Raw genomic sequence first — 23,134 nt, 5'->3', positions numbered from 1 at the left:
CTAAAATCATGCATTTGAACATTGGTTTGGTTTGCAGCCTTCGTATCAGTGAACTGCATTGTGCTGTCTGGTGAAACTGCAGCAAAACTCGTCACACGCTGCTACTCGGATGTCGGTCAGTTGTCCGTAGCAGACCCTGTCAGCTTGGAGCGATCTCAATCTTCAGTTCAGCAACGCCATCGCACGGCGTCTCATTCAACATGTCATGTCAATTGTATGGGTGCACAGCCCTGCTATTTTGGCGCGCACGAATTTGACATTTCTCTCCTCTACTTCTATGTATGAGGTTCGATGCGGGCTCACCTGAGGGCGACATGCTCGCAAAAAAGGATGTTGCCAATGATTTGTTCGGGAAATGTGAGAGCTGGATATCTTGTTAATATGATGTCTTTGTCCGTAGGTAGGTGGTCATATGATTTCAACTTTACAGTATAAATGTCGGAGTTCGAGTTTTTGCTATTAGCTCGCACCAAATCATAGGCTCTAGAGGTGGGTTTCGAATCAAGGTTATTTGCATGCCTTTTGCGTGCGTCATGTTTTCGGTTAGCTTTCCACAAGAACATAAAAAATAAAATTGGAATAGGAGTGTTACTCTTTATGTTTTGTACCTCGTTCAAAATATTTCAAACGATTGGAGACCGGAAATTGATTTCATGAATAAATAATGTGATAGTTCCTGACAAAAAACATATCCTACAGCTAAACTGTTGTAGTTTCACCCCTTTTGTTCGCTCCGAAGTTAACTGTCACATTTTTGTCCGGTACAAACACTTGACATTCAAAATATTCAAACCCATGATATGTTCACGTTTCATCTTTGACTCATCAGTGCATAGCAGTTCAAATTGAACTGCGTGATTGAAAAACTCGGCAGTTCAATTTGAACTGCTACGCAGACGAAAAGTTTCTGCTATTTGCAGAACACTTTTTTATTTGCATCGAAATGCAATTTTTCTTTGCATCGAAATGCAATTTTTATTTGCATCAAAATGCAAAGGCGAAACGTAAACATATCGAAATCGGTTATGTGCCCTAGCACAAAATTTGGCTAACCTCTGAGTGACCAAACCTGCTTCGGCCAGAAAGAGTCGAAAACACGTTTTTGTTCGGCACGTCCGTATTGACTTCGCATTGTGATTTTGGCTTGCCACTTGGAGGAAGTGAAATAAGTGAGACAAACAATCAGAGGATTCGAGCTGAAATAGCGAGATTTTTCATAATATAGCTGGATGTTACTATTGGAGTGTTGTAATGACCTTAAGTGACACTACTTACGGGTCCACCCCTATTTTTCTTTTCTATAACAATAGACATATGAAAGCTATTTTAGTTATATACGAGTCTGTTGTAAGTCTATCCGTTTCTGCTGGTAAAACCTTGAGAGGAGCACGCTATGAAACGGTAAAAAAATAACCCATTTTCATTATTTTGTTGTACAGAAACAGAAAAAGGTACGATAATTTCTTTTGTAGTACCTATATTTATGAGGTCGGAAATCGGATCCGGATGAAATTCAGCAATTCTGTATGGGTCCACGAGAACTATAATTTGAACCTAAGTTTGTGAAAATTGGTTTATGCCATCTCCGAGAAAACCCAGTGAAATTATTTAACACATACACATACAGTCATTGCTCAGCTCGACGAATTGAGCCGAATGATACCTTTCTATATGATACATATATACAGAATTACTAGAAAACCCGACTTTTTCAGTGCAGTGCGGAGACCAGAGTTCAGGAATCGATTGAACACAGATTTTTATATATATTTCATAAAAATGGTAGATTTTCAAAATGTTTTTCACAGATTGTCGCAGATTATGAACGAAAAAATGCATCACAAATGGTACACAGATTTTTCAAGTGGAAACACAGACTTTAAAATGGTAACTCTGCCGGAGACCCGTAGTGCGACGGAATCGGACTATGTCTGCGTGTGCATTTTCTCATGAAGGATAACCAATTTAGCCAACATTAGACTCGTTCGAAAGCTACTACTAGGTCAAGTTAGAATAGTATACGGTCTTGGAGATATAATCGAATTAGGAACACAACCGACACGCCGCATTTTTTCTATCCGCATAATTCTCTAAAAATTGGCACATCCAATTTCGGGACTCAAAATGTGCTTTTGTTGATACTTTTGGTTTCGGAAACGTTCCCGAATGAGCAACGTAAGCATTGCAATACCCTTTTGTGAATTTGCGCAAAAAGTATGCCTTCCCAAAAACTGATGTTATAATGAAATAATTATTTGGAAAACAGAAAAAAGACATATTCAAATCTCTAGATGGATAGAGAAACGGTTTTATTTTCTTCATTTTAGGGAGTATAGAAATGTGAATTCCTATAGTATGTAGAAAAAGCATCGTAAAGTAGTTGTTCTTATTGAATACACAGCTATCTTTATCATATCACTCATATTATCTTATATAATACTGTGAAAATGCCTTTCTTTGATTTTTGAAATACTCAAAATACTTTTTTGTTTAGTTCTTGAAAGAAAACAAAAAAAATTAGAATAGATTTCAGTACAGTTCCGAAGAGTTTTGAAGTTCTTTGCATCGTCCCTTTGAAAGACGGTTTGAAAGTTTTAGCATTCATTACATTTACCTTATAATGCTGAAACTGGAAGTCGGACTCGAATAAAATTTAGAATATGTGTATAGTACTGTAAGACCGTTCATATGAATTTATTGGGAGTACAAATTAGTTCGGTCCGTTTTCAAAAGATGTCTCTGGCTGTTATGAATATTAAACAGTAACAGCTGATGTCGATGGTTTCAAAAGGTTAGACATCTGTCATTGATACTCAGTTCATTTTTTTTAATTTTGTTTTTCACTGGATTAATTATGAGCAATTTTGTATTAACTAAGCAGCATTTGAGGGAAGTTTTAGTTTTCTGTTTTAATTGAAACAAAAGTGCAGCTGAAGTGCATCAAATGCTTGTGAATGTTTATGGTGATAATGATCCAACAGATAAATCATGTAGGGAATGGTTTCGATAGGTCTCGCTCTGGACAACAAAAAAAACGAAGACAAACAGTTGGAGGTACTATTCGATGAAGATCCCAGTCAAACGTAAAAGGAGTTTGCATAATCATTGGAAATGAGGAAATGAGCAGTTTCTGCACTATTAAAATTCATGTGAATGATTCAAAAGTGGGGGTTTTGTCCTACGAACTGCTACAACCAGGTGGTACTATAACGGGCGATCGGTATAGGCTGTAATTGATGCGTTTGAGCCGTACATTATGAGAAGAATGGCTGGAATGCAAGCAAAGACATGATAAAGTTATTCTCATGCATGACAACGCTCAGCCTCATTACGCAAAAGTGGTGAAAAACTATTTGAAAGCTTACATTTTACACACCCGTCGTTTTCTCCTGACATTGCTCCTTCTGATTACTGGTTTATTATTTACTTATTATACTTATTATACTATATTACTTCTTTCGCAGAAATCGAAAATTGGCTTCAAACTTGGATCACCTCAAAAGAGAGTCATTTTTTCGAGATTGAATTCGAAAATTGCCTGAGAGGTGGGAAAAAGTTGTAACTAGCGATGGAGTAGTTTGATTAATCTTTGAATTATTTTTATTTTGAAATAAATACAGTTTTGAGCCAAAAAAACGGATGGAATTGATTTGTACTCCCAAGAAGTTTGTGAAAATCGGCTTAACCATGTCTGAGAAATCAAAGTATGTTCCATTTTAAAATTTTTGAGCAACATTTTTGGTACTTCTGGAGCCGGATGTAACTCAAGCGAGATTATTTAGTCATCTGCTAACAAAATCTAGAAATTGGAGAAACTGAACCAATTTTTTGCTATTTGCTTTTTATATGGTCTCTTTAAAAAAAAACAAACACATATGAAATCGAAATTTTTACACTGATCATTCTGTTGTTCCAGAACCGGAAACCGAATCAAGATAACATCCTATGTGACCTTTCATTTAAAGTTAAGAACCGGTAGTCAGCGATCTCCTAGAAGAGTAAGTGCAGAAGAATGATACATAAACACACACACACTCACAGACATTTTGCGTTCTCGGCGAACTGATTTGAATGGTACATGAAACTCGGCCTTGGTTCAAAGTTGGTTTTTACAGTGATTGCATAATCAGTATAAAGTATAACGAAGAAACGGTCTTCAAATTATTAGGCTTGTGAATATAGATTAATTCAATCGATAATTTAATCAAATTATTGAATTGAACTATATTAATTGTTTAATTGTTCAAACTGTAATCTTGCATTGGAGAGTGAAAGTTCTGGTGACATTTAATATAAAATAATGTAAAATTAAGATATGACATTCGGTTTTATGCCCCAAAGATGAATATGAAATTAGATGTAAAATCACAAGACAGTTTTTTTTCTGTATATGATAATAGTGATAATCGTAAATTTTTTTTATTGACGTATTCAGCCAATTATGTGTATTTTACCGTCTTTGAATATTTCATTAGGTTTATATAATAATCCTCAATTCTAATTATACGAGTTCTTTTTTCTCGATTATTAATTCACTAGCAGCTCCTTCCATCTAGCAGCTACCAACATGTGATCGATCAACGAATTTCTTTTAACGGTCATTGGTTATAACCAAGACTGGACCGTACACCTTTATTACTCTCTCATAATTACTGAGCAGGTCAATTTTTTACTTCTAGAGTCTACCCCATTTATTGCATAAGTTCAGTTGTAAATATTCAGTAGAAATGTTGAGTACCAAACCAACTATGAAGGAATAAAATATCAGTTGCTAGACTTTTTGCATCCTTAACATATTCTGTTTGTTTTTGCTACGCGCTGTTTTCTGAAGATTTTTTTAGCAAAGAGAACCACAATAATTATAACTACATTCAATGCGAAAATATGAATACATAAACAATTCTCTATAGAAATTCTCAATACAAGTATGCAATTATGGTGGCTGGATTGTATTAATTAGCTATTGTTTGTTTCTTCGTCTCGTTGTTTTCTTACAAGCATGGGAATGATACGCTTGAGTTGATCTTGAATATAGAATAGCCGGTGGTCTTCGACGATATTTTACACTCAAGCTGGCGTATTGGTGAGATCCGAACACCTAAGTGGTACATCTGCAAGCTCCCTTGATGGCATGGCAGCCAGGAGAAAGTATGTTTTTTGCGTCTTGTTTGAAGTAGGGCGAACATACTGAAAGAACATAATAACTGACCTACACACGTTACCACGCTAGCGGCTACTATCAGCCAGTCACAAGAGATGAACACAGTGAAAGTACTACAGTTGGAAGCGAAAGATAGGTGAATGAATTTCCAGCATTTCCGACATTGCTCCGAGTGCTTTGGAAAATATGCTTCTTAAATAATCGCATAGAACCGAACGTTTCCCGTTGAATGAGGGTATAAATCGCGCCTTCATTCTCACAGAATGTAGATGATCCATCTTTATTTCATAGTCATCTTGTGAAAGTGACGGAAAACAACGAATTTCTTTCCGCCATCCATAAACGTACAATCGTAAAATAAAATCTCTCGAAATAGCTCAACTGAAACCCATTCATCCGCGGTAGTCAAGCGCACCAAGCAATACTCCACGCGAAAAGGTAAACCCCTTTAAATGAAAAGGATAAATAACGCACCTTTCGGTTACCGAAGGTAGATGAGCTGAGCACTTTGAGGGTTTAGCGAAAATAAAAGGCAGTACATTCAGCGAATCTGTAAAACATGGCGCTTTGCAAGGAAAACGAAACAAACGAGCAGAGTTCTGCGAATTGAATTTCCATACAATAATAACCTCTTTGTGCATGGCCATCCATCCGCGGCCGGAGCAGCGTTCCCTATTTGATCCATTTCGTTTTCAATTTCTACTGCAGCTCTTTTTTTTGTCGTATGGCACAATTCTGATTTATTTTCATCCTTACTGCCTTCGACTGGTGCCACACATTCAGTCGAACGGAAGAGGTAAACGGCTACCATTGTGGCATTGTGTAGTCCAATATCGGTCGAATTGGTTTGTTTTGAACTGACGGTGAGATGAAAGTGTTCGTGCACATTGAAGTTGAATTGGTGCTATTTCCTTGCATCAAAACCGGTCGATTTTGTCTAAATGTTCCGTTGGACGTATTTCAATAAAATATTAAACTGCAAAAACTGATTCGATCAGTTAACCTTCTTAATTAAACGAACTTGTAACGTTTTGCTTCGTTGACTTTACTAATGAATGACAACCTTTTCGTATTTTCTTTATAATCAGTTTATTGTTCTAGTCGTCGGTCAAGACGGAAGGTTAATCCTAATCACCTAATGACGTGGTTATGGCGATCTTGCTTGGACATTAAGCTAATGATGAAATATTCATTTTTTTTAATGTATGATTTTACATGGTTGAGATTTAAGTTGAGTGTTCACTAACAATTGCTCTCGAAACTCTCGAAATATTTTATAGGATGACTGCAACCCTACTTGTAGAGTGGATGGGAAGAAGGGAATTGAAAATAAAATACAAACTTAATAATGATATAAACCACAAATCGTTACAACAGACGATTTCAACGATTTCCGATAGTGAAAAAGAGCCCTTCGCCGCAACCAACATCAGTATTGAGCAAACGTGCATTTTTTGCAGTTCGCAATAGCCGGTTTTATTCCTTGAGGAAATTATTTACATTGTTTTACTGATCTTTCGTGTTCTAGGGAAATACTAGCAACTTTGCTAAACATCTTTAGATTTAATAATAATTCGGTCCTTTTAAGGGCCTGTAAATCGATATAAAAAGCCTATTTTAAATACCCTAATGATGCCATTCTCATGTTCTTCTTCTTTTTCTGGTTGGCGTCACCTCACTTGAGATGACACCGTTTTTATGGCACAGCAACTAAGGCTATATTGCCAGTTAATTTTCGTTTGTAGTCCAATGGACGTTCTTTTCACTGGACTACAAGCGTCGAGTCGCCAAAGTACGGATGAAAATCCTTTCTTTATTGCGAAATACTCGAATTTTCTCCGGACTAACACGATGCAACGTTTCACCGGAAGTGCATTCTCATGATAGTTTCACCGGAAGTGCATTCTCATGTTACTGTTGGATTTTTCGAAACACTTTTCATAAACTCTTGTTATTTCTGACGTTTTGGGCTTAAACGAGTGACGATCGACTACTGGTAGAATGTGAATGTGAACATTTAAGGTTTTTTTTGGTTTGTACAAAAAAGCACATGAACAATTTTTATTTATTCAGTGTGAGCTGCTTTAAGCAGTGATCACGGCATGGAGCAGGACACCAGTCACTAGCAGCAATGATTCCAGATATATTAAGATATGAGCTATTGTTCGGAACTTGTGTCGGTTTCCATTTGATAATTTTTTCTACAAATGCCGGATTATTTAGAGGTCTTCGAAGTTATTCTTTCTCGTTAAATTTCCTACGAGAATAACACATTCAGGGTGATTTCCCGTCAATTTTTTTGTAAAAGGTCCGTTTCCCCATACTAAATCCCATACAAACTTTAAACCTCGACCGCGAGAATATAGTTTGAGCTAAAATTTCGCTTAGTTCTTATGGGGCCCGAAAGAAACACGAAAAGTTTTGTGGAGCTGATATCTATTTTTGGCTTTCTATATTAGGAAGGTGATGATAGTATTATAAAGCGCCACTGCTGGCTAAAACCCCCCTTCCTATTTCATGCTTTCTAGACTTTTCTAAACAAAAGTTTTAAACCAACACTATCTTTTCGTAGGATCTTTCTTCTATGTTTGGCAGTTTGCTGGAAAATATGAAAAACTGAAAATATCTGGCTTTTCGATGTAAGGTTGCCCTTCAACTAAATAAGCACTTTATCCGTATAGAACGTCTAATGGTCGGTTACTACTTAGTAACTAACTTTTAGTTGTGCTCAGATGTTTATTTACGGTATAAACATGCAGAAAAACAAAGCCTTTTCTTTGATATACGAATTTTATAAAAACTGTCACTCTACGGACATTATGCTCCGCTCTCAATTCAGCAGTATGCTTCGATTTAAAATATTGTGTTATAGATTTATAATGATTACAAAAACGAAATGTAGCGTTGGGAGGATCGAAAATGTTGCTTCCCGATTTCAATTAGTTTATTACTCAAATAATTTCTTCTTCTCTGCTTTTCTTCTATATCCTTTTTCTGCTTTTCTTCTATATCGACATTTAATGCTCGTATACATTTTTTGACGAAAAACAGTATATTTGGCGTCAAAATCAAGAAAATACAATACATCGACTTTGAAAAAAAAAACAGTACATTTTGAAGTACGCATTTTTCTTAAAATAATGAATAAAAAACAAAAGTAAATAAATTTGATCAGCATCTCACGACGAAAACAGAATGAAAACATGACATGCAAATACAACTACGTAATGAAAACTGCGAAAAAGCCACCGCTAGCTAGCTTCTATCCGTGTAAATCGTTTTGATAATTAAACTATCCTGCATGTGAAACACACGAAGGAACAGTCTAATTGAACACAAGAATTGAGCATAATCAGCTGTGCTCGGGCGCCACGGCATTCATTTGTAGTCATTTTAAATGTGAAAAATACAGTACAAATTAAAATACAGTACATTTGAAGATAAAAAACAGTACGCAGTATTTGGGTCGAAAATACAGTACAATACTGTAAAATACAGTACGGATACGAGCGTTAGGCATATTGCATCATTTTTGTTGGGGCAAACCACTGATTTGTTTTGAGACATATTATACGGCTGCTGGGGCATTATGTCTACGGCAAACGAAAAAACTGAGAATGAGGGTCGTTTTTGAAAAAGTGTCAATCAATTCTCATCACTTCTACCGGAAATACCTACATTCTAGAAGAAAATATATTGATACATTTAGAAATGTAGTATGAAGTATGAATTTGCCGATACCATCGTTCGAGCAAGCATCGCCGAACCAAGATGCGATGCTGATGGTGAAAGAACCGATGCTAGTTTGTGAGCCTATCGTTACAAGTATGTTCATGAACATCCGATCCGAGTACTATAGGTTGTTGCTTCGGATGAACCGAACTTTGTCAGCTGCGGCTGGACGTTTCAGTGTTTGGGTAGCTTAGCAGAGTATGGTAATTTTGTACATTTCCAGCGAGCGTAGGGTGGCTCAATATGATAAATTGAAAATGTTTTAACATTTGCAAATTCGATATTGAATAAATTGGTGAGTCAATAGCAATTAAAATTGAGTAATTTTGAGCATTTACAATAGCAGTTCGAATTGGATAATTTTTTACATTTTCAGTGAGCGGGGGTGGCGCAATATGAAAATTTGTAAATTTTTTTTTTTACTGATTTGATGTTTTATTAAATATTGATTCAAAAGCAATTAAAATTTAACAAATTTGGACATTTTCAGCGACCGTAGGGTGGTTCTATTTGAAAAAATCGACAAAAATTGTATCTTAGACTAATTTGATGGTCTGTTGATTCTGGAAATAATTTTGTACATTTTTATCGAGCGTAGGGTGGTGCAATATGAAAATTTGCATATATTTAGACTTTTACTGATTTCATGTTCCATTTAATAGTGAATCAAGAGCAATGTAAATTTGATAATTTTGGACATTTTCGACGAACGTAGGGTGGTGCTATTTGGAAAATTTTAAATTTTTTTACTAATGTCGATTCAATGGCCTATTAATTGGAGAATCAATAGCAGTTCCAATAGGATTTCCAATTTACAGCGAGCGTTGTGTGGTGCTATTTTAAAAATGTTAGTATTTGAATTTGCAGATCCGATGCTTTATTGATTGATGAATGAATTGAATTCGAATAGAATAATTTTATACATATCTTGTGGGCGTGGAATGGCTTAATATACCTAAAAATTTGGGAATAATTTACCTTTTGCTAATTCAATGTTTAATAGATAGCAATTGGAATATTAGAATTTTAATTCGGTGGTAAGGTAGCTTTATATGAGAAATTGTGAACTATTTTTCCAAATCGGATGCTGTGTTGATTAATATATAAATAGTAGTGGTGGTGAACCATCGAATTTAAACATGCAAATCGTCGAAGTGCCTGTGATTTTGTAATTTTTAACGCGCTATTGCTTTGAACATCAACTGAAATAGAATTTAGTTTTGATGCTGTAGGTAGACATTTCATCGAACCATAAATAATAAAACTACGCATCGAATAGAGCTCAATTGACCTTCGCCGATGGTCTACCAACTGAATGGTTTGGTACATATTGCTCCGCCGAATAGCAAGCGAACTTTACAATAAACCGAATGAACAGCTTTTGCATATTTTTGCTAGGAAAACATTTCTAAACAAATATGTATAAAGCATTGGTGCTCGGTTCCCGCTTTACCGCTGGTATGAAATTGCAAATAGTTTAAAAATTACAATTTCTATATGAGGCCATCCAGCGCTCGCTGAGAATATCCAAAATTAACAAACGTCGCTCGCTCGCTAGAAACGTCCAAAATTATCCAATTCTACCTGCTACTGATTCGCTCATCTATTGAACATTAAAATACCAAAAATCAAAATATTTTCAAATTTTTATATTAAACCCCCCTACGATCGCTGAAAATGTTCTTATCATCATCATGAAAATCATCTTATTTGAACTGCTATTAATTCATCAATCAATAGAGCATCGAATTGACATTAGTCAAAAACTTTACCATTATACAGATAGAACCATCCTATGGTCCCTGAAAATCTAAAAAATGATCAATTTGTAATTGTTATTAATTCACTATTAAATGAAACATTTTATCAGCAAAAGTCAAAATATTTACAAGTTTTCATATTGCGCCATCCTACACTCACCGAAAATGTCCAAAATTATTTAATTCGAATTGCTATTGATCCAACAATCAACAAACCATCGAATTGGTATTAGTCAAAAATTTTACAATTTTTCAAATAGAAAAACCCTACGGTGGCAGATAATTTCCAAAGATTTTTTACTATTCAATAAATCATCGAATTAGTAAAAAAAATCCAAATTTTCAAATTTCGCCACTCTACGCTCTCTGAAAATGTCTAAAATTATCCAAGTTGAACTGCTATTGATTCAACAATCAATAGAACATCAAATTTAAATACGCTCGTTGAAAATACCTGAAATTACCCAATTTTCTTTGCTATTGACTCACCAGTTTATTAAACATCGAATTTTCAAGAGTAAAAAAAAATCCCTTTTCATATTGAGCTACTCTACGGTTGCTGAAATGTTCCAAAATATTCAAATCTTATTGTTATAGATTCTATAACCAAAACCATAAAATTTGCAAAAGATCCAAAACTTTCTATTTTCCATATCGAGCCACCCTACGCATACTGATAATGTCCAAAATAATACCATTTGAATTGCTATTGATCGATTTATCAATCGAACAAAACTTTTTTTTTGTGCTGATCACGTGTGCATTGATAATTTCAAAACCAGGATGCGAGAATTGAAATCAACAAACCATCGTATCGAACGCAGTTTACTCGGCCCTCGCCGATGGTCCGCCAACCGAACGGTTCGAATCAGATTGCTTCGCCGAACACCGAGCACAGAACATCTTCGCATTAACCGAGAGAATAGTTTTCGAACCTATCGCATGCTTACGCTCGGTGCACATTTTTGAGTAAATTTGCAGAAGCATCGGCGTTCGGTTCGCAATTTACCACCACTGATTATAACTCTTTACCCTCCATCGGACACAAATTGTTTCTTAGAATAATATTGCGCTCTATACTCTGCAAATGTTGTTTATGTTTGTTTCGGGTTAAAGAGGCTTTAACCTTGTAGTTAATCGCATCTAAGCTTTGAAAAACTTTTAACCATCTGTTCAGAGTTGGGATTCGATCCCACGAAGGCTGGCGAGGAAGCCATCGAAATATCCATCACGTTATATCCGTCCTCATCACTGCACAAACGAAGTGACATTATTATGTCCAAAGGCATTTAGTCGATCCGGTCCCGTCCGTAACAAGTACTAAAATTATAGAACGAAGATAAAGAAGGGAATTTCTTCTTATATAAAACACTTGCCATTGACTCTTCAGTAAATGCAAGAAAATTTGTTTGGTCAGCAACTAACATAACTTACTAAAAAAACAGTTTGGAGGCAAATTTTGAACAATTTTGACGTTTTTTTGCCTTACCTTGCTGAAATCGGTTCAGCCATTTCCAAGAAAACTGAGTGGATAGAAAAATCTTTCGTTTACGTTTTTCAATTTCGTCGAACCGAGTCGAATGGTATATAACACAAATGGTCTTCAGACTTCCGATCAAAGGTCAATAAGGCAAAAACTATTTGTTCAAAACACGCATTTGAGAAAAAAAAAACATAAAATAGTTATTACACGGCATTTATACGATCACATGTTCATTTCGTATGTAAGAATTCATTCCCAGGGATTCAAAACAAGTATTAAACTTTCAGGGCATCAATAGGAGCGAGTATGTGATTTAGTTCCCTGGTCTTCAATGCATGATTACATAACATGGTCATTAATTTCTCATTCTTTTCGGGAGAGGTAACCGTATAACCGGGTTGGTACTGGATGATTAAGTTGACAGCCTTTTGTTCACAGGTACACCGCTTGATCGATAAACACAGCTTTTCTTCCTGGAATCATTTCGATGAGTATTCAAGAGGAATTAAAGATTGTTGAGCAGTTTTCAGATTTCACATTTAAATTTTGCATTACTCCAGTTACCATATAACATTTTGATAAACGTTTTATTATGTTTGCTGAGATCCCTGAATCAAGTTTCACTTATTTGTTTAAAACTAATAAATCGAATCTCTGAGAAAATTGTTTCCTGAATTATAGTATTAGGAAATTTGTCGAGCTTGAAAGTACAGATTAAATTCAGTCTTCCGGAATTTTCAGAATTGAAGCTCAGTTTATTCTTTTTAAATCTCAATATCTTCCTTCACAAATATATTTACTTTTGAGTAGCAAATTAGGGAATATAAAGGTCGAATTATTGATATTTTCGGTATTACCGCAGACCGATACCTTCTACGTTCTACCAACTTGATATCATTACTCGTTGGAGTGCTTATTTATTATTGACATTTCACAACAAAAGAGCACATTCATTTGTGTTGCCATTCATTTCAAGGCGCGTCACTGTGATGTGCCAATCGTGGAACAATCTCCGGTCTCTGATTCGTTCTCCGCTCATTCTTAGCTTAGCCCAAGTTCGACGAAAACCAAGAGAAACGTGCCTGCCCAGAGGAAGCTGACGGAAAAACGAGCTCCGTAATAATGATGGAGTGATCTCATCGATCGGCAAAAAATTACCCTCTACTGGATGGCTGAACTGTTTGGACTGTTGGCCTCATTCATTGGTCTCCGCATTGTTTTGATACGGATGGAATGATTGGTAGGTTTTGTTTCACATTTATAGTTGGTTGGTTACTAATACGTTTCATTTGAGAAGCACGACAGTCCGTTGTTCGGACCTGGTGGGAGTGAATATTCAAGAAAACTGTTAAATTTGAAAACTAAATTCTTTTCGCATATGAATTTATGAATCATGCTAATGTCAATTCATTTCACAAATCCAGTTTTACGTGAAGAAGATTACTGCATTCATTCTCACTTTGGTAGAGCACTTCATGCGATTTATTCTGTAATCGATAGTCGTAAAATACGTTCCGGACAAAAAATTCATCTTCCAAATTAACATCTTCTCTAATTATCACATTTACAGCTTATCGATATGTTGGGAATTTTGATCGGTTGAATGTGACCGTAATCAAAATGCTAGAATCCGATATACAGCAGTGAAGCAATTAGTAATTTTACCCATTTCTTCAACCTTTTATGCGGAATACGATTTGTCGTAAAATAAAACCTAATTTTGATTTCCGTAAATTTTTGTCGTCGTTCTGTTCTGATGATAATTGAAGCTGTTTACTGAAGCTTATGGATTGTAGCCAGCCACGAAACGGCAATTTGTTGACAGATAAATTGTTCGAGTGAATGAACTCGATGGTGTGTGAAACTTTTCCATGGCTAAAACGTTTCTGGTAGTCTTTTGCACACCATAATAATTTAGAAACAACACATTTGGAACATAATCAGTGACTCAAATTGTATTTCAATTGTGATTTATTATCTATTGTCGATGAAGTTTGTTTTGTACTCCTCACCTATAAAACACAAAAGTTCAGAAATGTTTCATTCTTGAAAACTTGAACACAGTACTTGGAAAAAGATTCGATTATAATTTTACAAATAAAACAAACGCTTCATGTATCCGAACACATTTTGTTTTATAATTAAGATATACTTTTTCATTAAATATGAAAAATAAATCCTCAGTTTGTTGAGATCACAAATTGTGTTTGTGTGTGTAATAAAGCTATGCACTCGATTTTCTCGGAGATGACCGATTTTAATAAACTTAGATTCAAATGAGAGGTCTCGTGAAACAATAAACGTGCTATTGAATTTTATCCGGACCAAACTTCCGGTTCCAGAGTAACAGGGTAAAATGTGCAGGAAAATAAAAAAAAATCACTCGATTTTCTCAAAGATCACTTAACCGATTTTCACAATCTTAAATTTTAATGATAGGGCCTACACTCTGTTAGTTTGTTATTATATTTTATTTGCATACGCAAAACTGAATTTTGTTTTAGACTAAGAACTGTTATCATCACTTTTTTTCCATCATCGTATTTAAAAACCGACCGTGACCGTGAATACCTTTTTTTTCATACCTGTATTTTCCAACTTCATCTCTGTAAACTATCTATCAGAGCATGACATTTTGACATCATTAAAAAACGTAAACGATTCGAAAGGGCTTGGACCTGACAGTATACCACCAATATTCTTAAAAAATTGTGCTGAAGAACTTACACTACCACTACAACTATTTTTTAACTTATTACCTAATAAATGTACTTTTTCTAAAACATGGAAATCTTCTTTTCTTGTACCAATCTTTAAATCTGGTGGAAACCTATCATTCGAAACTACTATCTTATGCATTACAAAATTATTTGAAAAAATTGTAAAACTTTTTTATCAACTGAAAAATGTAATAAACAGTTACAAGCATTAGATTTTTTAAGGCCGCTCAACTACAACAAATTTTCTAAAATTTATGACATCCGCTATGAATGCAATAGACGCTGACCAACATGTAGAAACTTTTTACACCGGCTGCATCTAAGATTTCGACCGGATTGACATACCATTACCTCTATATAAACTACAAAAATGTGGCTTAGAACATAGGCTTTTGGAATGGCTCAAATCATACTTAACGAATCGTGTACAAGTAGTTCGCTTTCAAACTACTTTGAACCATTTAATGTAACATCTGGCATACTTCAGGGCTCTCACCTAGGGCCTTTACTTTTCATTTTACATAAAAACGACCGTTCCTTCATACTCAAAAATCTAAAAGCGTTTATAGATGGAAACGACATGAAATTCATAATGGAATAAGAAATATCAACGACGCTGTAATATTCCAGAACAAAACTAATCTATTTCACGTTTGGTGCAGTAAATGAAAGTCTACTCTAACTCAATGTAAAAAACTGTAACTCGATAGCTTCCAGTAGGAAAAACGAAACCCAATTCATAGACGTATATTTAGGGAATCAAATAGTAGAAAAATGTAAAATTGTAGAAAAATGTGAAACTGTAAGTTCACATTTGTGGAACATTACAATACAATAATCAATAAAGCAAATAGTATGATGGGCTTTGTCAAACGCTTCTGCAATAGCTTTCAAGAGCCATATACAATCAAATAGCTATATAGTACATATTTTAGATCCATTTTGGAATATTGCATCCTAGCATGAAATCGATATAATAAAATTCATGAAGAATGGATTGAATCATTTCGGAAAACAATTTCTTTTTTATGCTCGTAAATTAAACTGGGCAGCATGTCCTCTACCATCATATGAAGCACGCTGCATGCTCATCAATATACAAATACTTCGAAGAACGCCACGACCTTGCAATGCTTTATTTTATAAGTGACATTATATTTCTCAACGCATTCAGTCAGCTTCATTATTTTAGCTATAAAAATTTTATATACATAGAGGTCAATTATGAACCAGGAAATTATTTTTAGAAATACACACTATCATAAAAAATCTCAGCTTCGTCGTAGAAATAATGCGTAGTATGTGTGAAAACATTGTAAACCATTCATATGTGGTCTACATTAGCTTGACGTAATAAGTAAATAAATACCGGTTCTGGAGTAACGGGGAAAAACGTGCAAAAAAATTCTAAATTTCTTCAGAAACTGCTGAACTGATTTCCACAATCTTAGATTCAAATGATAAGTCTTATGACCCCATAGAAAGCTATTCAGCTTCATCCAGATACGACTTTCGGTTTCGGAATAAGAGTCTGATAAGAAAAAAATTCTTATCTCGAGCGTTTTTTTTATAAATGACGCAAATAAAACGAGCAAAATTTTTCCATCTAGGCGTATAATTCTAGAATTATTCAGGTTTGGTTACTTAATGGCAAATAAATAATTTTTAGATATACCGGATCTCAGCTCTTGGTTCCGGGAGGAGCAGAAAGAGTGGCCAAAAACTCTCAAAAAAGTACTCACTTCATTTTATCACAGATGGCGAACCCATTTTTTACTAACTTAGGTCTTATGGTCCCATCCGGATCAGATCTCTGGTACCGGAATTGCAGGATGAAGTTTGTTTAAAATTTCACGATACGAAAAACGAAAACAACAATCTTTTGAATTGGGTGCAAAGCTGCTTCAATTTGTATGTTAGTTGCCAACCAAACGAACGATTTCGATTATATCGGTTCTGGAAGTACCGGAAATAGTGTTCAAATTATCAAAACTCATTTCATTTTTTCAGATGTGGTCGGACCGATTTATACAAACTCAAATGAAAGATTTTGGTGTCTCATGAACTTTTCTTGAATTTTATTTTATAAGATGCCGATGTTTGAGGTCGTTCCGAAATCCAAAATGGCGGCTTCCGGTTCATTGATGTTCCCTTACAATATAAATATTTTCAGAACGAATTTGATAAGTAGATGCCGGAAAATGGTGATTGAGGTCGACATTTCTCAAAAAAGGCCCTCATAATATAGGTATTTCCGGAATGGATTTGGTGAGTAGATAAAAAAGTAAAGTAGTTAGGGATCGCTTCACATTCCAAGATCAGATGTCGTTATCACTTATCCTTGCGTATTTTTGGAGCGAATTTTTCATATTTGCCACGGAAAATGGTGTTTTTCTACTGGTTTAATCCGTACCAAAAATTTAACTGTTTTCCAACAACCTCTAACATTGTTAATACGCATCTACTCTTCAAATCTGTTCCGAAAATACCCATACGGTAAAGATTCCCCAAAAATTTCATGCATTGTCGTAAATTCCACGATGTTTTTTACAAAGATTCTAGTGATAGCGTAGGAAAACCATTCTGCGTTTTTGAGCTATGACTGTTTCCCTAAGATTGAAATGTGCCGCTCAAATAGCTCTATTTGATCTATGTTGATATTCTTTCATTCCACCAGAATTGATATTTCTGAAAAGTATAAATAATTGCAATTCATTTTTTTTAATTAAATGTTTCAGAATAAAGCTCTCCTTGAAAAAATGGCAAGGTCTCGAAAAGTAATGTTATATATTAAGTGGCAATTTACAATCGTAGAAAAACAGTCATTGTTACACGGGTAAAAATCTATTGCTAGTACCATGATTTTTTATCATGAAATCAGGAAGCATTCGTTCTCATGAAATTTCATGAGCAAAATGATTGATATCATGAAAATTTTCATGGAAGATGTGTTATTGTTCATGATATCAATTCTTTTGCTCATGAAATCATGACTTATTATTCATGATAGACATTATTCACGATTTCATGATTTTTAATCATGGTACCGGTAATGGATTTTTATCCGTGTACAAAACACCAAAACAGTTTTCTTCGTTGTCGTTGAGCGGAGATTCAAAAGAGAAATATCAGTTAATTTGGCAAAATTTTAATAATAAACTGATGTATTATTCTTGAAGATTCATCTGGCAGTAGCTGAGAAAACTGGTTTCGCGTTTTTTAATAATGGCTGTTTTTCTAAGATTGTTAGAAGAACCACCACACACGTCGATTCTAGGTTCGAGAGCAGAACTCTGTGTTGCATAGACAAAGTCTCAGCATTACATTCCGAAGCGGAATTTGTTCTCCAATTTCGACAATAGATGACGCAAACAACAGACTGATGAACCATATATTCCTAAAATTAGAATATCTGTAAACTCAACTATAAATATTCGGAAGGGTCTTGAATCGGGTAGATCAAAACAAATCACATGAGCCTAAAATGTTTATGAATAGCTTGCCAAGGGCTAGCATTCTTCCATTCTAAGTTTAAAGTTACACTTTGAAAACTGAAAGCTGTCTCGTTATTCTCTCACTTATAATAACTTGACCACAAACAAAATGCACATATGTATTTAAAGGTTAATTTTTAATAATAGCATTACAACATTGTAGTGCCGCGAGTGCAGTGTGTTAATGTGTTTTTGATTTTTTTTGTGCGATTGATGTGGTAATGATTGTTCAACGATAATTCAAGGATTACCGTTGAAATGCACAGAAGGGCCTCGCTAACGGCACATGTTCTTAGAATTCTTTTGGAAATGAAAAAATAAATAAATAAATACATCATTATTAAATCATCCTGGATATGTGCAAGCTAATTGAAAAAAAACGAATTGAGTTATTATATTCGAAATGCTATCCGTTTTGGATTCTGAAACAAAATATTAAATTGATTGACATGCAGGTTTGATAGACGGACGGATAGACAAGTTACATTTTCAAATACACCAATTGTCATTCACGTGAATCCTATGACTTTTGACGGCTCGTTGCTCAGTCATAAATGATGGCTATAGGCAAAAACCACACGAATCGGACGTGATTTCTAATTCAACCGAGAAATCGGTACTAGTTTGAGCACTCGATACTATAAAGCTAGGTACACATCCATATGTATAGGTATTGATGCAAGCATTGTTTTTATCGTTATCATCGTTCGAATCGGTGTGCTCGTTATTCGCTTTGCTGCATAAACAAGGGGACTACACGATTATTCGACTTGCAGGCCAGCTTTCACGCTCTGATTTGGTGTTGACCATAGGGAGATGTCGATTGTGTTGCAACGTTGCTCATGCTTACACAACAGTATTATTAACACAACTCATCGGGAGCATATCTTTCACAACTATGTACCTACTCATGGATATAACACTTCAACATTCAAAATAACAAACAGACATGCAAACTCCAGAGGATGCTACGATCAAACATAATAGCAAATACTTTAATTCATAAAATTCCAAAATGAAACTCGAAAGACTTATGCCGTTTTTCATTGAAAAACACTGGTGGCGTGGATTGCTCTGGTTTTGCACTTTCGAGCAGAAATGCAACATTCTGACGGTGTTTCATTGCGATTTCTGCTCGAAAGTGCAAAACCAGAGCAATCCACGCCACCAGTGTTGTTCAATGAAAAACGCCATTAGTTGTTTACCTTTATAGGAGTATGAGGAATAACCACACTCAAAATAAACATAATTTAGTATTCAAATGCAAACACATATGATTATTTTCCATAATACTTTTCAAGTAATAGTTACTTTTCCCATATATGACAGCCATGTGTCCCGCAAAATGAAAATCAATATTGCCAACACGTATGTTTTATGTGTATTTCACTTACCTATTATTAGTATATCACATGTGTCTTATATGAAATCCATATATTATTTATCTGTATTTCATTTAACTTCCATGTATTTTTCCAAGGGTAATCAAATGCTTATCTATTGAGTTATTGGCAGTATGGCTGATGTTTATTGAATGAAAATGATTTTACGTTTCCTTCATATATTTAAAACGAGTTTTTCTAATTTTTTTAATAACGAATATGTAAGCTGAATTCATACTTATAATAACTGGCACACTGTAGCATATAAAAATAGCATTCCGTGGCCTACATGAAACGAAAAAGTCGCTGTTGTCCGACCGTATGAACTATATAGCATTCTAAAAATGTTAAATATAATTATTTTTAGAATTATTTGTTGATAGCTCATATAAACTTACGTAAAAGCTCAAACAAACAAGTTCTAATCCTAAATCTGCGAGCACTCTTCTTCGTTACATACCGCTATTTTTATTTCAAACAATTTTCACAGTTTACAATCACGTAATTTATATTTGCTTTACACATGAAATCTACCTACGTGCTTCACACATTAGGCGTAAATGCTGTACACTTAAAAGTTATCGAGATTTCAATTAAATATTATAAATTAACATATAAATGTTACATGATGCATATGAATATAATGTGGTGGGCTTTTTACAACAAGTATGTGATTTTTCACGTAAATCCAATGGGAGATTTTGGATCAGTGCATCATCATCCAATGTGGTAGAAACAGGTGGGGCAAGCACAACTCTTTTGTGTTAGTGAGTTAATTTTGCTTCAGCAAGCCAAGTAAAACTAAAAACCACGTGCTTGCTTTCGTCACATCGTTCGGACTAGTTGGCATTGAATAAAAGCATGTTTATTTTTCATGTATGTCGTCATACCGAACTATTTACAAATTTTTGGTTACCAACGCAAGCAAGCCATGTGGTCTGCCCCACCTGTGTATATCACATTGATCATCATCAGCATCATCAATGTGAAATACGATAAGTTCTAGACCTTAAAGATGGTCGGGTTCAGAAAAAATCATGTTTATCGGATTCGGGTCGGCCACGGGATTTTTAATTTTTAAATGGGAGTGAGTTGGGTTCAGGTTCAGGTCGGGTTTCGGGGGTATGCGAACCCGAGACCAGACCCAAAAACGAATTTGACAGGCTCGGGTCAGGTTTGGTCGAGAGAAAAAATGCCATACTCGGGTTTGGGAAGAAATTATTCTCGGATTCGGATCGAGGGCGGGTAAAAATTTTTATTTTTAATTCGGTAGGGATCGGGTTCGGGCTCAAGAAATTGCATGCCTCGTCTAATAAGCACATATTAAAAAACCCTTTTTAATCCTCCTATTGGTGTAATGATACCTTTCTCATATTACTTATATTTTCAAAAATATCACTAGAAGATTCTGTGAAGTTTTTTTTCAATCTTGTATAAAATAAGAAACTCTCTTTGGGTATAGACTACCTTTTCAGTTTGTAAACAGTTCCCAAGTAACAGACATTGTTCTTGTATTGTATTTCTTAACTTTTCTCGCAACGATTGTGAAATTGTAAAAGTGCACTTTGCTTGTATGATGTGCAACAAGTTTCTTGTTTGATATGTTTCACTGCAGTAATATTTGTTAAAAGAAAGCCGGAAATGAAACTGTTCAAATGAACAAAGTGTACAGTCAGTTAATTAAACCGAGATAAGACATAATCCTTACAGGTTTTTTAGTTAGTTTCACGAGCAGTAATACGAATGATTTTCACATTTGTTACAAAAACACGTGAAATCTCTTGTCTAACATATCCATCGGGGACTAGTAGTCCCAAAGTAGTTTTATATATTCACTAACTAACAAGATCTGTCAACCAGATCAATTTAGCAGTAAGTTTTATAAAAATGTGCACCTCGTTTCGCCATCGCTTGTGAAAAAAGGTTCAGGTCGGGTCTCATGAAAAAAGGTTCAGGTCGGGACTCATGAAATAGAAAAATTTTCACTAGTCGCACTGTAATACCGGAACCGTAAGACAAATCTGCATCAACTATTCGGGAACATTTTAAAGAATTTCAAGACCTTTCATTTGTTTCTTAGTTTGTGAAAATCGGTTAAGAAATTTCCGTGAGAATTGAGTGCACATTTTTAAATAAATTTGCCCATATTTTCTTGTAATTCCGGAACCGGAAGTCGGATCCAAATGAAATTCAAGAAAATTGTACGAAGCTATAAGACCTTTCACTCGAATCTAAGTTTGTTAAAATCGGTTCAGCTATCTCTAAGAAACGTGTGTGACTATTTTTTTACATATCACCCTGTAATTCCGGAACCGGAAGTCGGATCCAAATGAAACTCAGAAACTTTATATGGGACCTTTTATTTGAATTGTGAAAGTTTGTGAAAATAGGTTCAGCCATCTCTGAGAAAATTGAGTGACATTATTTGACACACACACACACACACACACACACACACACACACACACACACACACACACACACACACACACACACACACACACACACACACACACACACACACACACACAGAGAGAGAGACATTTTGTGATCTCGACGAACTGAGTCGAATGGTTGTAAAGTCGGTTTTCACAGTGATTGCATAGCTTATCTATATGAGAAAGGCAAAAAGAATTAGCTCGTTAAGCTACTAAATAACTAATCGGTTAGCTCTCAACACACGTTTTTAAACAAACTTCTACATTATTCAGTGAGTTTCTTATTAGTAAATTATCTTGCTGCATTCAAAAAAATATATCAGCAAACGCCAGAGTTTTAACTAAGTGTTGCTTATTTTGAGATTCAATCTAACCGTTGTGAGAACTGAGCCTAAGCCCTAAGCCTAAGATAGTTTCATAGGTTTTCAGTCTTCAATATATGTAATGATTTGTACATTCCTTCTCATGATTTCACTTCTTTTATATGTCGTGGTCCATATGGCTATGGACATATTCCAGGTTTTATCAAGCCATGCAGTGGCTCCGGCCAAATTGCTATCAATAAAAGGGTCGTACTAAAGGGAAAATCATACCCACGCAAATCTCTTTGAGTGAACATTGCATAAAACATAAGGTAGAACTATTTCCAATCGCTGCTGTTTGAAAGCAAAACAACAAGCCTATAATCACGTTAGTTACTGTGCAAATTTTACTTCACTAATGTGAAATGCACTAAATATTTGCCAACACGATGCTTTATAGAACATTCAACCACTGATTTGGGGTAAACCCGTAAATATACTTCCATTCTGCCATATTAATGCACCGCCATTGTTAGGACCTACCCAGCAGAGAGCAACGAAAGCAAATCGCATTTAGGTCGGGGTTTTCATTTTCGCAACTGTTATCCATATTGATTTGTTGCACTGTCGAGATTTTGGTGTATTTACTAGTTAAGTGCGGG

General features: G+C 35.1%; 1 protein-coding gene across 11 annotated transcripts in view; it reads right to left on the bottom strand.

The window, feature by feature from the left end:
• Positions 1 to 23,134, bottom strand: part of LOC131433166 (putative uncharacterized protein DDB_G0277255) — a 320,286-nt gene that overhangs the window by 255,030 nt on the left and 42,122 nt on the right. The window lies entirely within an intron of this gene.

Source organism: Malaya genurostris, chromosome 2 (genome assembly GCF_030247185.1).
Source record: "Malaya genurostris strain Urasoe2022 chromosome 2, Malgen_1.1, whole genome shotgun sequence".
Taxonomy (NCBI): domain Eukaryota; kingdom Metazoa; phylum Arthropoda; class Insecta; order Diptera; family Culicidae; genus Malaya; species Malaya genurostris.
The sequence above is the reverse complement of the archived record's forward strand: the minus strand, read 5'-3'. Positions and strand labels throughout refer to the sequence as shown.